Here is an 18,890-nt window from a genome sequence, read left to right on the forward strand (position 1 = left end):
TTATAATAGCAATTCAATATAACAAGAAATGTTATTGTTGTTAATATATTTAATATTATACCCTGGGTTTGTTCCTATGTGTAATTTCCATAACATTCCTTTCACCAGACCCTATTATGAAAGAACATAGTCTAGCCCAGAATCCACATATACAAGCCACAATAAGAAAAGTTTACAGACTTTCAAAATTGTCCTAGGAATTAAAAAAGTAACTCTCAAATGGATTAGATTAGAAAAGATCAAAAGCAAGTATCAGTTTACATATCTAAGGGGTATAACTAATGCACTGATAACTCTGCTCCTTAGGAAGCGTTTATTCCCTTTTCTGAGTTACACTTATAATGTGGTACATAATGAAACAGGAAATGTTTAACAATACTTATGTATTTAGAGCATACATTTGTAGATTAATTTCTTAGTTTGGAGACAATTGTTCACAGAGCATCTGAGATGCACAAAAAATGACGGCAATAAGGAAGCTGTTAGTTTTAAGCACAGAAAACAAAAATCAGTCCTGTTGTGGGGAGGGAACAGAGTGATGCCTACAGCTGATGAATGCATGGTGGCACACCAAGGAAAGGGAAAGGTATAAAGAATTCTCTGGTTTTCTCATTTCTGTTCTCTTTCTATAAAACTATATTATTATTAGTTGCAACTACAGTGTTAGAATCACAGAATCATAAAATAATTTTGCTTGGAAGGGTTCTCTGGAAGTTATCTTCGTCCAATCCCCTGCTCAAAGCAGGGCTAACATCAAAGTTTGATCAAGTTGCCCAGGGCCTTCACCAGTGAAGCTTTGAGCTCTAAGAGTGGAGATTCCACAACAGTTTTGGGCAGCCTGTTTCTGTTCTTAACCATCATCATCATGAATATTTTTTTTACTTATGTCCAGTCAGAATATTACTTTCCACAAATTGCAACTGTTGTTTCTTGTCCTTTCTCCATGGATCTCTGAGAAGAATCTGGCTCTACCTCCCTACATCCTCCCTGTAGGTAGTTGAATACAATAATTATATCTCTTTCCCTTTATCCTTATCTTTTCCATGCTATCCAGACCCAGTTCTCTCAATGCTCCTTACCATGTGTCTTAGTGAGACAGTCCTCCATTTGACTCTCACCAGTTTCCTAGTGTCAATGGAAAAGTCATGCATCTACTCTATTAATGTTCTGAAGTGCCTGAGAGATAAGCCAGTCTGGCAGACAAGCTAATAAGTCCCACTGAAAAAGAGAATACATTAACTTGAGCTTGACTCTGTCTAATAAAATTACACAGCACAGCTTTGCAGATTCTTCCTGATCCTAGGGCAGCTAGCAGAAGGTGTGACACTGCATGACACCCAGGAGTGTATGATTTATTGCTGCTGTGGTGGGAGAAATACAGGTCTATGAGCTGTAGTTCAACTAGCAAACCTACAACTCTTTGTCAGAAGCTGGTATCCTTTGAAGGTCTGGCTATTTGAAAATCACAAATGTTCTAGCTTTATACATAATAACTATAGCCTCTTCAGCTAAAGAGGGAGGAAGGACATAATTAAAGCTAAACCAGTTACCCTAAAATCCTTTCTGGTTGTATGACATATGGAATCTTCTTCTTTTTCTAAAAACTGTTTTGCAGCTCTTTTATCACTGAAGCAAGTATGAGGGGAGGAGACAGATGATGCTATTTTGGGATAGTGTACAGGGATGTGTATCTTGTTTTGATCCTCTGGGTTCGAAGAAGCATCTAAAGCTTTTTACACTGCTTGGCAGAGTTAGGTATACTCTACACCAGTAAAATGTACATTTCTATGCTGTCTTAACGTGTTAAAACAGAGAGAAAACTTTAAAATTAAGTTTTTTTGCGAACTGCTGAGTTTTCTTTTTACTTAATATGAAAATATTCCTCATGGCATTTGTCACAGCTTTTTTCTTATAATCTCCTTATTTTTGCTATCCCCTAAGGGCTACAGAATAGCTATCATGAAAGCAGAAGTGGTGTCTTAGAAATGTGTTTTGAAAAAGAGTGAAAATGTAATTCAACCTACAGATGTAAAACATGGAAGTGTCAGTAGTCAGCTTCTCCTGATTATAAATATTATTAGCCTTCATGTACTGAGGTCTTTAATTAATAATATTAATTTCTTCAGCCAGTTAAGATCCTTTTCAGCCTGTTTCTTCTGAATGCTGTACCTACCTCCAGAAAATATTTCCACTCTTTATTTCCCTGAGTGATATCCAATATAGAAGTCAGTTTTGCAACAGCTCTGAATTAAGTCTAATAAAAAGCTCTTTATCATATTTTTCTGCTAGAGCTGTAGTATTAATTTCCATTTCTATATTATTAGGCAAAACTATTAAGTACAGAAAAAAACATGGCATTTTTAATACAAGATAGTTAAGGCACTTGTAGGAATGTGTCATAAACATACAATTTCTATCATGCAGGTTTATAGGACCTCTAACAAACAAATATGGTGATACAAAATACAGATTCATCTACAGTGAGGCTATGATAAAAAACCCAACAGTTGATGTACATAACATTGTTTTCTTGTCTTCTCACCTTTTAATGTATCTCATGTTTGGGGGTTTTATTTATTTATTTAGAGTAGTAAATGCCACAATTCATGAAAGTCATCTGAGGGCCAGGATTTTCCCCAGGTTGTTATATGGTTAGAATGATTTTTCCCTTGAGTAGAACTGGAGTTAGGAAAGTTAGGAGTTTAGATCCTATTCATGGTAGTCTGATCAGTTTGAAGGCAGGCAAGCAACTTTTCCACTCTGATATTCTCCAGTTCTGCATCTGTCATTTATTGACATCTGGATTAGTGTGTGCTTGGAGTCTCATTAATTGTGTCTAGTTGACAATACCAAGAGGAAGCAGATAGTGAAGCCTGGAAAATCCAGATGTTAGGCTAGTCAATGACACCAAGGGGTGATTTTGGTTTTTGCTGAGGAAGAGATCATCAAAAGCAGGCCAGAAAAATGATGAATAGAAAAGCATGGAAAGAAGTGTTTTACAGTAGCAATGACTTCTAATGTGTGTCAGAGTCCATTTGTATAGCTTTGTATTCCTCATGAGGCTCTTCAGTGTCACTTCTGGATTGAGCATTCAGCCATCCATTAATCATTTTTTCATGGTATTTCTGCTGAAAGTATAATATATTGGAAATATAAGCCCAAAATAGGGCTTTGTTCTGTGGTTTTAGGTTTTTAGGTTGTGGGGTTTTTTTTGGCCAGGAACCTCCCTTTGTATGCAGCTAAGGTGACAGAATAAATGTTTTTATAATACTGAAGACAATATTTTTTAAAACACTAATTCTTCACTGTTTATTGTTAACACGATTTGGGTAAGTTACTAGAGAGGAACACTGTCCTGAGCATTGGTAAAATTCCTGGTGCTCTAGCCACATTTTAAATGCAGGGAATTCTTGTTTCCTCTTCCATAGTTCTTCCTATAATTCAAGTAATTTTTATAATCTTTTTTTGTTGTCCAAATTTATAGCACAGATTTTTTTTTTATGGAACTAAATAGCTAAGGAATTTTAGAGATCATAAAATGCTTGCAATACTTCATTTTTAATCTATCTAAAATTTGATCTATCTATATGCATTATGATTGAAAAACTTCATTTTTCTATGAAGATCTGAGAATTCACAACTTACAAAACATTTTGATATTTTGATATTAATAAATATAGTGATATTCAATAATACTAAACTAAAACTAATTTTAAACTCAGCTGCACAAAAATATATGTTGGCAGCTAATTTTGTAGTTGGCAATTAAAGTAAAACTTTAAACAAGATTGTCCACAGAAAAAGAGAAATATGTTGTACAGAAGCTGTCAAATATAAGTGATGTATCAAATATTAAGTATTCTATGAGACTTGTTAATGAACAATGTCTGTAAGAAAGAAGACAAAATTTGGAAATAATTTTGAATATTGAAGAAATAAAGTGTCCTTTATATATATTTATGTGCTGAGTTCTCATTCATGGTGCAGTGACATAAAGAAATTAGCATTTATACCTAAATAAAAAATTTGTTTTCCTAGTGCTGCTGTAAATGCTTGTATGTGCTAATGATGTAAATAAAAATTGTAAGCTTCTATCTTCTAATAATCCCTTTCTTAATGTTCTGTTTTCTAGGTAAGTACTCTCTGTATTCTTCATTAAACTGACAGAAAACCTGCCATTCGTCTCTGCCTTCTCGAAGTGCAACAAAAGAGGTAAAAAACAAGGCATCAAAAATGAAGGGCCATTTGGTAAGAATTCAGATTGGTTTATGTGGTCATCTACTTTATTTTTGGAGGAATGCGACCATTACAGAGGATTGGTTTTTGTAGAATTGGTGAGAGGAGAGAAGCTGTTTACAGCAAATGTTCATGTAATGCTCATTGCACTTGCTGGCTGCCCAGGTCCAGAATCATGTTATTAATGTCAAGGCTTTTTGTTTCCTAAAAGGCTGAAATAGAGTTTTGATGGCAGAAATCTCTGACAGTTATTTAGATCATATCACAGATGGAAGAAATTGCCCTTTTGGGAAAAGGTATCTGGAAATGGTGGTGATGCTCTTATTATTAAGTACAATTTGATCTTGCTTCCTTGAAGAGAAACAAGGCAAGAACAAACAAAAGTAAAAAGTGAAAAAAAAGGAAAAATGCAGCTAATTGTGGTTCTTTGCAGTTTTTCTCACAACCATTTGGTGAGGCAATCTCAGGTAAAACAAATGGCCTTCTGAGCTTCTCCACAATCTGACTGTCCTGTGCTAAATCAAAGCTATTTACATTACTGATAGCTTCCATTGTAGTTATAGTCAGAGGAATGCAGGATTCACCCTTAGCCAGTTAGGACTGATTGCTTTTAGTTAGAAAGCTAAGGAGAGGAAAAAGAGGAAGAGAGGAAGAGGAGGAAATTGAAAAAAAATTACAAGGAAAATTACACAAGTGAAGGTTTTTTGCAGCAGAAACATGAATCTCACACTCAGGTGCTTTTCAGGACCTAACCAAAGATGTTGGAAGTGGTGATGTCACATGGTGAGGTCCTCTGGACTCTCCAAATGTGAGCTTTGAAAGCTTAGTGGTGTTATAGAGGATTCCAGGGGTCCCGGACATGATAGTGAAGGCTGCCATACTGGCAGAGATGGATCTTGTCCATCTACCTGTCCTTTCTAGCACCAGTGTCAAACTGTGAATCCCCCAAGAGTGGTACTGGCTTAAGAATTGTATTGGGTCTGGCTGGGATGGAGTTACCTTTCCCCATAGCAGCCCTCATAGTACTGTGCTTTGTATTGGTAGCTAGAAAGGTGTTGATAATACACCAGTGTTTTGGCTACTGCTGAGCACTGCTCACACAGTATCAAGGCTGTCTCTCCAACCCTAACCCCCACCAAAGGCCAGTAGGCTGGGGATGAGCAAGAGGGGACATAGCCAGGACAGCTGACTCAAACTGACCAAAGGGATACTCCATACCATATGACATCTGCTCAGCAATAAAAGCTAAGAGAAAGGAGGAGGAAGAGGGGGCATTTGTTATTACGGTGCAACTGCTACACATACTGAAGCCCTACTTCCTGAGAAGTGGCTGGACATCGCCTTCTGATTGGAAGTAGAGAATAAATCTTTTGTTTTCCTTTGCTTCCGTGTGCAGCTTTTGCTTTATTAAACTGCCTTTATCTTGACCCACGAGTTTTTTCCATTTTATTTTGTCCCCTGCCTGTCCTGCTGAGGAGGGGGAATGATAGAGCAGCTTGGTGGGCACCTGGTGTCCAGCCAAGGTCAACCCACCACAACTAGACAGTATTTACTGCAGTTATAGGAAGGATGGATAAGGAGCTCTGTCTTGCCTAAAAGTAAAAAGAACAGGGCAACATTTTCACTATTTTACTCATTTTAAAGAACTGCTTATTCAACTTTTCAGTAACTAAAGATGTTCAGATGTAGAGGAATATTCCCTTAAATGGTTACAGTTTTCTGAAAATAGGAGATTGTCATGTATATTTTTAATGCAAACTTCTTTTTGTCTGTAATACATAGTTAAAATTATTCAATGCAGCTATTAAAGTATTCTTCCAATGAAAAAAAATTAAATAAGTTTAAAGGAACAGCAACAACAACAAATTGAAAACCACATGTGCTGTTTCTTTTCACATTTAATGTATTCTTCATTTTGTGGCACTTGATGCAGTTTTCTTTCTTGATGAATCTACATAGCTACTCTATATTGAGATCGTAAAAGCTTCTGTATTTGTTCTGAGAATTGTAGGGAGACTAATACTGGCTAATATTTTAATGTCATGATTTTAAAGCTTTTCATAATTGATATAGTTCAGGTATATAGGAGGTAACATGCTTCAGGCAAAGAGAATGAATGGTTTTGTACAGAGTACGTTACTAAATCAACCTGTAGAGGGCAATATGATGTTTTTGGAATAGCAAAATTTCTGGGGCTGTAATACAGAAATGAGAAAGCTCATTAAGTGTTCATTATAAGTAGTTTAAAAGTTCATACAAAATATCTACTATTACTATATTTTGTTGTTTATAATACTAAAATAATATATCTTGTTCTGAGTTGTCATGGAATGGAAACTGTCTTGCTCAGTGATTTTTAAAAAAATCTTTTTGCTCTGTAATTCTAAGAAGAAAAAATAATATTTATTAACCAGTACAGTCCTATAAAGCTTTTGATACATGAAGAAATATACTGTTCCAGAATATTTTTCTTCAAAATAATGCACTGCATGTAGAGAGGATTAATGTGTGTTCAAAATACAGAAAAAAACCCCACCCCAAACCTGTGACTATGTGTCCATTCCCCACAACTTCAAACTTCTTTCTTCTCATTTAAAACACCCTTTGGGGGAGAGGAGTGAGACCACTGATATGGCAAAACTCAACTGTGAGACATGGGTCTGGCAAACCATGCACTTTTTGCACAAGCACATTTCATAGTACTGAATACTTTCTGACAGAAAATAAGGTTGAATATGACTTTTGTGAGTCCTTTGACAGGGAGCCTTTTGAGAACTGTCTGCTGCGATCCCTGTATTACCATCCTCAGAGCAGAAATAATGGAACCGTTCAGAAAGGGGTCCCTAAAAGGAAAGGAATTGGGGACTGGAAGGGTTGAATGAGTTTCTTTTGTACCATGCAAAATAAAGAAACAGGCATATTTCAGGTAAGGTCTTCTATTTCTTCATGCAGGGACCATTCAACTGTGCAAATTGCATTATTTAGGTAATATCTTGTGCATGTGCACATTATCTTACAGTATCTCATGCATGCACAAGTGAGAGTGCTGAGAAATGGCACAAACATAATTGCGTGCTCATAAACACAGATCAAGCTGAACTAAGCGGCCTTGCTTTGGAGGGGTTTTTTAACCTAATCTTTTTTGGTCAATATTTAATTGACATTTTACCTGGAATAGTTCTAGCTACTTCTTCTAATGTTTTTCTAACACTTTTTGTCAATTTTGTCAAACCAATTTAATATGCAGCTGTTCTTTCTGTCTCATTTTGTTAGCATTGTACGTGGCAAAGCAGAAAAAGTGGCCATTGCCATGTCATCTTTCTCCCCACCATGACAATGCTCATATATTTATTTGTTGTTAGATAATGAGTTACTATTTGTGTAAAGACTTTCATAGATACTTATTACTGTATTTAACGAACCTTGTCCCGGCAATATAAGCTGAAGCTGGATAAAATTAAAGAGTTTCTAATTCCACGGTCACCACAAAATCTTTAGCTCCCTGTCGTGGTTTCACCCCAGCCAGCAACTAAGCACCACACAGCCACTCACTCACTCCCCCCACCCCAGGGGGATGGGGGAGAGAACTGGAAGGATGAAAGTGAGAAAACTTGTGGGTTGAGATAAGAACAGTTTAATAATTGAAGTAAAATGAAATAGAATAGCAGTAGTAGTAATAATAATAATAATATAATAATACAATAATCATAGAATCATAGAATCATCTAGGTTGGAAAAGACCCTTAAGATCATCGAGTCCAACCGTTAACCTATCACTGCCAAGTCCACCACTATACCATGTCCTCGAGCACCACATCTACCCTTCTTTTAAATACCTCCAGGGATGGAGACTCAACCACTTCCCTGGGCAGCCTGTTCCAATGCCTGACTAACCTTTTGGTGAAGAAGTTTTTTCTAATATCCAACCTAAACTTCCCCTGGCGCAGCTTGAGGCCGTTTCCTCTCGTCCTATCGCTTGTTACTAGGGAGAAGAGACGGACCCCCACCTCGCTACAACCTCCTTTCAGGTAGTTGTAGAGAGCCATAAGGTCTCCCCTCAGCCTCCTCCAAACTAAACAACGCCATCTCCCTCAGCCACTCCTCATAAGACTTGTGCTCTAGACCCTTCACCAGCTTCATTGCCCTTCTTTGGACATGCTCCAGCACCTCGATGTCCTTCTTGTAGTGAGGGGCCCAAAACTGAACACAGTACTCGAGGTGCGGCCTCACCAGTGCCGAGTACAGGGGCACGATCACCTCCCTGGTCCTGCTGGCCACACTATTCCTGATACAAGCCAGGATGCCATTGGCCTTCTTGGCCACCTGAGCACACTGCTGGCTCATGTTCAGGGGGCTGTCAACCAACACCCCCAGGTCCTTTTCCACCAGGCAGCTCTCCAGAATAATAATAATATAATGATATAATAATACAATAATAATATACAAAGCAAGTGATAACTGTACAGTTGCTCACCACCCACCGACCAATGCCCAGCACGTCCCTGAACAGCGATCACTGCCTGCCAGCCAACTCCCCCCAGTTTATATACTGAGCATGACATCATACGGTATGGAATAGCCCTTTGGCCAGCCTGGGTCAGCTGTCCTGGCTGTGCCCTCTCCCAGCTTCTTATGCACCTGGCAGAGCATGGGAAGCTGAAAAGTCCTTGACTAGTGCGAGCACTACTCAGCAACAACTAAAACATCAGTGTGTTATCAACATTATTCTCATCCTAAATCCAAAACACAGCACTATACCAGCTACTAGGAAGAAAAAAAATCAACTCTGTCCCAGCTGAAACCAGGACAGTATCCACCCCTTATTCCATAGCATATATGTCATGCCCAGGTCTTACACTTTCCAATACATTCCAATTAATCACCACTACTTTTCCTGTCTTTTGAGATATATATATACACACAAACATAGATACCATTTCCTTAGTCTATAGGCTATTCCTCTAAAATGTTTGTTGAGTTCATTTAGTCCATGACTTTGGGCTCCATCTGTCATAACAGTCTTTCAGGGCAGGAGAGATGGTGTGTGGTGTTGGACTGTTGCATGCTGAAGCCAGTTCTGGTTCCATCACTGCTGCAGTTTGCTCAGTTTCCTCAAAGTTCATTCTTCATTAATTTGGATGATTCTTACTGTATACTGTTGATATGGCATATAGCCACCATAGCAGTGATGATATACAATATTATATAGCAACTAACATCGTACAATTCAGTTCATTGGCTATTTTCACCCAAAATCAAATCCCCTTGAGGTACACATAGGACTTCCCCATCCTCCCGCATCACCCACCAAGTGCAGCCAGGTCCTTGAGCAAAAACAATCCCATGAATGGGTATACCTCTGCCTGAGGCAGGAGTAACCCAGACTGTCCACCTGCTGGTTGTTGTGATGTTCTTCAGTGGCCCGACTCGGGTACGTGAGCATCTATGTGACGTACTTTTCCAACCAGGTTCTCTACCCGGGCAGCAATATCTTGCCACAATGCGGCAGCCCAGATGGGTTTGCCTCTGCCCTGCCAGTTGCTCTGCTTCCATTGCTGTAACCACCCCCACAGGGCATTTGCCACCATCCATGAGTCAGTACAGAGATAGAGCATTGGCCACTTTTCTTGTTCGGCAATATCTAAAGCCAGCTGGATGGCTTTCACCTCTGCAAACTGACTCGATTCACCTTCTCCTTCAGCAGTTTCTGCGACTTGTCGTACAGGATTCCATACAGCAGCTTTCCACCTCCGATGCTTTCCCACAATATGACAGGACCCATCAGTCAACAGGGCATATTGCTCCTCGTTTTCTGGTAGTTTATTATACAGTGGGGTCTCCTCAGCATGTGTCACCTCCTCCTCTGGTGATATTCCGAAATCTTTGCCTCTTGGCCAGTCCATGATCACTTCCAAGATTCCTGGGCAACTGGGGTTTCCTATTCGAGCCTGTTGTGTGATGAGTGCAACCCACTTACTCCACGTAGCATCAGTTGCATGATGTGTACAGGGGACCCTCCCTTTGAACATCCAGCCCAGCACTGGCAGTCGGGGTGCCAAGAGGAGCTGTGCTTCAGTACCAACCACTTCCAAAGCAGCTCGAACCCCTTCATGTGCTGCCTATATCTCTTTTTCAGTTGGAGTATAGCAGGCCTCGGATCCTCTGTATCCCCGACTCCAAAACCCTAGGGGTCGACCTCGAGTCTCCCCTGGTGCTTTCTGCCAGAGGCTCCAGGTAGGGCCGTTCTCCCCAGCTGCAGTGTAGAGTACATCTTTTACATCTTGTCCTGCCCTGACTGGCCCAAGGGCGACTGCATGAACTATCTCCCGTTTAATTTGTTCAAAGGCTTGTCGTTGCTCAGGGCCCCATTTGAAATCATTCTTCTTCCGGGTCACTTGATAGAGAGGGCTTACGATCAGACTGTAATTTGGAATATGCATTCTCCAAAAACCCACAACACCCAAGAAAGCTTGTGCTTCCTTTTTGCTGGTTGGTGGAGACATGGCTGTTATTTTGTTGATTACATCCATTGGGATATGACAGCACCCATCTTGCCATTTTATTCCTAAAAAATGGATCTCCTGTGCAGGTCCCTTGACCTTACTTGGTTTTATGGCAAAGCCAGCCTCCAGAAGGATTTGGACTATTTTCTTCCCTTTCTCAAAAACTTCTTCTGCTGTGTTGCCCCACATGATGATGTCATCAATGTATTGCAGGTGTTCAGGAGCTTCACCTTGTTCCAGTGCAGTCTGGATCAGTCCATGGCAAATGGTGGGGCTGTGTTTCCACCCCTGGGGCAGTCTATTCCAGGTGTACTGGACACCCCTCCAAGTGAAAGCAAACTGTGGCCTGCACTCTGCTGCCAAAGGGATTGAGAAAAACACATTAGCGATATCAATGGCAGCATACCACTTGGCTGCCTTTGACTCCAGTTCATATTGAAGTTCCAGCATGTCCGACACAGCAGCACCCAGTGGTGGCATGACTTTGTTCAGGCCCCGATAGTCTACTGTTAGCCTCCATTCTCCATTAGACTTTTGCACTTGCCATATGGGACTGTTAAAAGGTGAGTGAGTCTTGCTGATCACTCCTTGGCTCTCTGGTCGACGAATCAGCTTATGGATAGGAATCAGGGAGTCTCTGTTGGTGCGATATTGCCGCTGGTGCACCGTTGTGGTAGTGATTGGCACCTGTTCTTTGACCCTCAGCAACCCCACAACAGAAGGGTCCTTCAAGAGACCGGGCAGGGTAGACAGCTGTTTAATTTCCTCCGTCTCCAAGGCAGCTATGCCAAAAGCCCACCGGTACCCTTTTGGGTCCTTGAAATACCCTCTCCTGAGGTAGTCTATGCCAAGGATGCACGGAGCCTCTGGGCCAGTCACAATGGGGTGCTTCTGCCACTCCTTCCCGGTTAAGCTCACTTCGCCTTCCAATACAGTTAGATGTTGGGATCCCCCTGTCACTCCAGAAATACAGATGGGTTCTACCCCTTTATAGCTTGATGGCATTCGGGTACACTGTGCACCGGTGTCTACTAAAGCCTTATACTCCTGTGGATCTGATGTGCCAGGCCATCGAATCCACACAGTCCGGTACACCCGATTGTCCCTCTCCTCCACCTGGCTGGAGGCAGGGCCCCTCTAGTCCTGGTCATAGCATTCGTTACTCCCTTCTTGTAAATGCGAATCAAAAATCCCTTTATTGAGATCGGAAGCAAAATCAGCCCTTCTACCCTGTCTGGGGAACTGCTCACTGGAAACTGGAGCCGCAGCTCTCCTGGGAGAACCCCCTTTTGTAGTTGTTTTCCCTTGCAACTCACGTACCCATGCCTCTAGGGTCAAGGTATATTTTCCATCCCACTTCCTCATGTCCTCTCCATGATCACGCAGATAAAACCACAGGGTGCCCCGTGGTGTGTATCCACTATATCTTCTCTCTTGAGCAGAGGGACGCTTACTGCTAATGGCTGAGATACTGGTCCATACAGGTGAGGAGTAGGATATATCCTCTTCGAGTTGCTGGACCTTCTGGGACAGTTTCTCCACAGCTGAGATGCAGGCCCGTAGGGAGGAAGTATTTTCGGAGTTGGCTAGCCATTTCATCCACCTCTTCATCTTTCCAGGTCATTATTGCCAATGACTTTGTGTGCGATGATGGTGCACTCCGTACAAACTTCCGCCACATGGGTCGTGTGCACTGGACTTCATCTGGATCTTTGGATTACTGCTCGTTGTCCAGATCATCATAAATCACTTCCAGCACAGCTAATTCCCTCAGGTACTGGATACCTCTCTCCATGATGGTCCACTTGCCTGGGTGACATATAACATCTTCCTGGAAGGGATACCTTTCCTTCACACCTGACAGGAGTTGCCTCCAGAGGCTGAGGGCTTTTACCCCTTTTCCAATCGCTTTGTCAATGCCCCTTCCCTAGAAAGGGATCCCAGCTGCTTGGCTTCCCTACCCTCTAATTCCAGGCTACTGGCCCTGTTATCCCAGCATCGGAGCAGCCAGGTGATGATGTGCTCGCCTGGACGACGACCGAAATCTTTTCGCACATCTCGCAGCTCACTCAGGGATAGGGATCGGGTGGTTACCATCTCATTTATGGGTTCTGCCTCTTCCTCCTCCTGCTCTCTTGATGGCCCTGGTTCATCATCAGCCCTTACTAAACGAGCTGATTTCCTTGTGTATTTTTTTCTTCTGTATAGAGGTGGCTGATACTGGCACAGGTTGGTTCTCTGGTTCAGCCACAGTGCCTGTCGTGGGGGCTGGCGCAGCCACAATGCCTGTCATGGAGGCTGGCGCAGCCGCAGCATCTGTCATTTTGTCATAATATCCAGAGACCTTCTCTTCCCCTTGAGGGTTCTGAATAGTGTTGAATAGGGCTCGGTAGGCATGGGCCAGGCCCCAGCACGTTGCAGTGATCTGTGTCTCTCTGGAGTTGCCAGGGTGACAACATACTTTTTCCAAACACTTTACTAGTTTTTCAGGATTCTGCACTTGTTCGGGGGTGAAGTTCCAAAACATTGGAGGTGCCCACTGTCCTAGATACTTGCCCATGCTCTCCCACACACCTTGCCGCTCATAACTATCCAGCCTTGGAGCAGATCTCTGGATGATATTCTTAAGCTGCTTATTAACCTTAGACAAAACTGAAACAATATTCCCAAGAATTACCAGCAGATATATCTTAATTACCCAAGGATGTTCAAGATACTGAAAAGTTGTTGCAATGAAGGAGGAAACATCATAGAAGAAAACAACAAAGGTGCCATTTCCTCCATAAAAACCTCTCAGAGGTTTGATTGCTAATTGTCTCCATGAGGTGGGACCCAAAGTACAGTAATGGCTTCACTACAGAACCCAAATACCAGATAGCACTCAAGGTCAGTGTTATAATAACAAATCTCCCAGGCAAAGCATCACTAATCACTGCAGAGCACAGCAAACTGCAAAAACCCACACCAATCTTTAACATGCACAGCAAAAACAAGAGCATGGTGCAGATCAGAGAATGGATGAATCAATATTATGACTGGCAACTGTTCACAGATACAAATTCCTTAATACACTCTGGTTAATCTGTTATTATCTCAAACACTTCGTGCCCCACATTGGGTGCCAAAAAAAAGGACTGTTGTGGTTTAACCGCAGCCAGCAACTAAGCCCCACACAGCCGCTCGCTCACTCCTCCCCCTGCCCCAGTGGGATGGGGGAGAGAATTGGAAGGGTGAAAGTGAGAAAACTTGTGGGTTGAGATAAGAACAGTTTAATAATTGAAGTAAAATGAAATAGAATAGTAGTAATAGTAATAGTAATAGTAATAGTAATAGTAATAGTAATAATACAATAATAATATACAAAGCAAGTGATAACTGTACAGTTGCTCACCACCCACCGACCAATGCCCAGCACGTCCCTGAACAGCGATCACTGCCTGCCGGCCAACTCCCCCCAGTTTATATACTGAGCATGACATCATACGGTATGGAATAGCCCTTTGGCCAGCCTGGGTCAGCTGTCCTGGCTGTGCCCCCTCCCAGCTTCTTGTGCACCTGGCAGAGCATGGGAAGCTGAAAAGTCCTTGACTAGTGTGAGCGCTACTCAGCAACAACTAAAACATCAGTGTGTTATCAACATTATTCTCATCCTAAATCCAAAACACAGCACTATACCAGCTGCTAGGAAGAAAAATCAACGCTATTCCAGCTGATACCAGGACACTCCCTAAATCTACAAAATTGATATGTACTCTTGTTAGAAGCAAAGTTTTCATATGAAATAAATGTTCTGGTATTGTACAAACCTGGGAGTTGGAAGTTCTAACTCAAAATGTTTAACAAGTGGAAGAAACTACCGAAGAAGATGTGGAATATCCACTCTTCTCAAAGTGAAGACTGGATGCCTTTCTGGCTTTTTTGATGAACATTTTTATTTCGATACAATAGTAAGTGGGTAATATTTGATGGTTACTCTGGCCTTCTGTGTGTCACATCTGAATTAGTGGATGTTGGAGTACCCCCAAACTCCTCGGTTGGAGTATGCCTGCACATATTCTGAAACAGTATTTGGATGGGGCCTTCTGTACTCATTTTTTGTAGGTAGATCTATATACTTGGTCTGGAAAGGAACTTTAATATACTGCATTCATGATAGAAATTTAATTTATGCCTGTCTAGCTCCAAGGTCTGATTTCATGTTATTGTGGTCAGATACACCATCCAAATGCAAAGTCACTACAACTGACTTCATTATGTACTTTATACCAGAAAATGTTTCTCTTTGTACCAAAGAATGCATTACTGCCTGGGACTTATAATCACCTCCCTGTGACTCATGAACAGTCTCATTTTGGCCTTTTTCAAACTGTTCTGCTTACATCACTTTTTTCTGCAGATTTTATTTTTCTAATGGCTACTTCCTCAACTGGAAGAATACAAAGGCTTTGAGCGCAATAATGGCCAAATCTCCCTAAAGGACTCTTCACAGCAACATCAACTTAAATTAGTTACTAAAGTGATTTCAAAATTCCACTCAAATGAAGGTATTCATTCACTGGTAACATCTTCAAAATTTTACTTTGAGTCTTGCTTTATTATATCAAAAGAACAACACTATGCAGAGAGTCTTCTCTGTGATTTCTGAAAAGAGCTGAATTTTTCAAAGGTGACAAAGTCTGTCTGAATAGATAAAAAGACTGTAAGTTCCACGTGGTCTTTTTGAGTTCTGTCTTGCTATGATAACAGAGTGTATCTTTGAATATATCTCCCATCAAATATGAAGGCTTGCTCCATCCACATTCAAGCAAGACTGCCAACTTGGAAATACAGCAGTTCTCAAAATCTTCAAAGAAGCAACATGATGTTCAGCTGTGTCAAACATATAAAGTTAACAGGATCATATGACAAGTCTAAGAGTGCCGTTACAGTCTTTTCTGACTGATTATGCTGACACTTCTCATTTCCACCATCCTGAGGGGGTACAATCTGTCAGTTGTCTACAATGGGATCTACACTGACGCTTATAGAAAACAAAAGGGATGGTGACCTTTATAATTCACCCAAATTCACCCCTGGAAATAACTTGCCTACCTCTGTCTCAGGGCTTGCAGTGCAATTTTCTTGAAATTTCCCTCTGGCTTTTTATGTGCTTAAGTTATACCTAAGATGACATCGTGTATCATCTGATGACTATTCACAGTTTTAACCTCAAGCCACAGAAAACTTTCAAATGTTGGCACAAAGGGTCACTTCTAGCCTTTTTATTTGAATATCCTGATTAGCGTCAACACTACAGAGCAGAATTCATTTTCTTCACTAGTTTAAGGCTCTGATAACAAAGGAGTCGGTAGCCTTTACTGATAGTCTTTAACAAAGCCATATGTTTAACAAGTTTGAATGGACTTCAAATTTAAGGTGATGAAGGGAAAACCAACCTTTGCTACAAATCTTCAAAAGCTTTGTGATGATGTTTTCTTACACATTACTGTAAATGATTATGTGTGAATGATTGTTCACAATACAAAAGTGAGATAATGGCTTAATTTGTATTTTTCTCCTCATTTTTATAGTTATCTTCAACACATGCTCATCAAATTTGACAGGGGTGTGAAGTAATTTTTGCAAATACTTAGCGAGTGTATTGTTTTCCCTAACTCTTGCTCTGCCTTACCCTGGGAAGCAGTGACTCATTTCATACAACGAAGCCATTTTGTAAAGAATGATTTCCTATGAGATGGTTGTGTGTTGTGTTTTATCTTGATTGAAATCAAAACTTATCCTTAATAGACATAGAACAGAATCAGGCATATCCATTACATAAGAAGAGAAGACGACTAACTACTAATTATTTTCAGTGGTTTGGCAAGGGAAAGGAAACCCTACCCAACACTTCCTGCAAGTAAACCCATTCTTTTATTTCAAAAGAAAATCATAATAGCATACCTGTCACAATGCCACATGCAATAATTCAGAAACTGTGCCCCTGTGTGTGAAAGCAGATTCTCTACTGATTTCAGTTGCAAATCAGCACGCAATCTCTGCAGTGATTCAAGTTCATTTCCAGTGGAGATCAGAAATTGGGATGATGATAGCAAAGAAAGGAATCCAATACTCTGTTTTAGTTTGACAAAATATGGTTGGTGCAGCACAAAGAAAAGTGTTACAGTTGTCACAGTGGAAATGTTAAAGTGCAGTACTTGTAAGATCTCTCTGGAAAAACAGAGGATTTTGTTTCTTGCATACAGACTATGATTTCTGCACTATTTTCATAACTGTGAATATTTTCACTGTCTTTCAGTTTCCTTTATCTGCTGCAACATACTTAAAACAAAAAAATTCATTAAGAAAAATCCGTGTTGCAAACTTTGACATTCCAACTTTGGAAATTATTAAATTATCAAATTATCCTTACTTTATAAACTTAGTTTTGTCCCTGCATACATGGACTGATAGTCTTCAGTTGTATAATTGCCAACTTTTGCAAAGGACCTTAGCCTCATGTATGCAATGCGATAGACAGGACTGACTGTTTTTTATTTTATATCTTCACTGTTCTTTGTGGAGAGTCCCTATCTTTTTTTTTTTTTTTTTTTTAAAAAACCCAGTTCCAAAGTCTGTATAACATTGTGAGTCCTGACCAGGAAAACAAATTGTTAGTTCCTTTGTTCGCTTTTCTGAAATGTTCAGCAATATAATATCCGAGGCCTTGACAAATGGTCTGTGTATTTATCTTTACAGTAACCTGAACAGATAAAATGGTAGCAGTGCTTCTATTGTCAGATACAGGAATATTAATGGCAGAAATATACATTAATTATTTTGGGTGCTGAATTTAAACACCAAGGTTCTGATTTTTCAATTTTGTGTTTTTAGAGCACCTTTTTGCTCAAATTTCTCATCAACATCACTTACTTACAAATGAAATTGTTCAACATTTCTACAAATGAGGCAATAAGGATGGGACCCACCTGGCTAAAGGCAGACATCTCTGTTGTAGACGTTACATTTGGGGATGTTGTACTAAGCACTCTTAATAGAAAGACATTGGTATTCTTAGGGAATGACTTGTCTCATTCTAGAAGTTCGAATGCTTAGCCTAACAAAACAGTATTTACTTTTATTCTTGCTCTTTCAGTTAACAAATTGATTCAGTTCACCAAGGGCTCAGATGAGCAGCCTAGACAACACAACAAAAGCAGTAGGAGTGTGTGACCAAAAGCAAAAGGGAGGCGGGCATGCAGCTCAGCCATATGTATGCATATGTATGCTCACCTTTATCCACACTCAACTCCAAGAGGTTGCTGTAACTTCAAGACTACTGTGAGACACTTGGGAGCTTAAGAGTGATTCTAACTGAAACATAAGGAAAAGATATTTAAGGTTTGATTCCTAAAGACACCCTTAAGTCTTTAGAGTGGTAGATCATATTAAACAGCGTTGTAAACAAAGTACTGTGAAAATTCCTCAAAGCAAGAAGAACTCTGCTTGTTAGGACCAGCATCAAGCTATATACCATAATTATGCTATATCAGTCTTTTAGAGCAAAAGTTCCTCCTTTTTCCTAGACAATGTAGAACTCAAGACTCCTTTGCCTTCAGGAAAGGATATCACTCTATCTTTTTTTTTCATCAGTTAGACTAAGTTGAAGACATGTCCTCTTTCTCTCATGAGTGATTTGCACAGAGCATGAGAGCCATGTGGACAATATTTTTTATGGGGGGGTGTGGTTTTTTTTTAAAAGGAAGGTTTTAAGACAACCTGGTTATATCATGTTGAGAAGAGATAATGAATACTACTAGATCAATAATCTACATTTTCAAATGTCGTAGAATGTGGAGGTCAACTAATACAGAGAAGAGATGTCTACTCTTTGCAGTTTTTCTATGGGGATGAGAAAGCTTTGAGAATAGCAGTGTTAAAGAGGACAGCATGGCTCTTTAATTTATTCATGGAGTTATTAATAAAACAACCAATAAAAGTTGAAAAATAACCAGAAATTATAAACTTCATAAACTGACAATTTCTAATGGAAAATATCTTTCTGGAAAATTAGATGTCAGTGGAAACCCATAATGGGATACATCACAGTCTTTCACCTGTACATTGCAAATTTTAATTTAGCCCTGATGAATAGTGTGCAAATACATGACA

At 40.2% G+C, this 18,890-nt stretch overlaps 1 protein-coding gene across 1 annotated transcript in view; it reads left to right on the forward strand.

The window, feature by feature from the left end:
- Window positions 1-18,890, forward strand: part of LOC104011386 (3',5'-cyclic-AMP phosphodiesterase 4D) — a 407,679-nt gene that overhangs the window by 113,280 nt on the left and 275,509 nt on the right. The window lies entirely within an intron of this gene.

This window comes from Nipponia nippon, unplaced genomic scaffold (assembly GCF_047370975.1).
Source record: "Nipponia nippon isolate SJK-2023a ecotype South Korea unplaced genomic scaffold, ASM4737097v1 scaffold_26, whole genome shotgun sequence".
NCBI lineage: Eukaryota > Metazoa > Chordata > Aves > Pelecaniformes > Threskiornithidae > Nipponia > Nipponia nippon.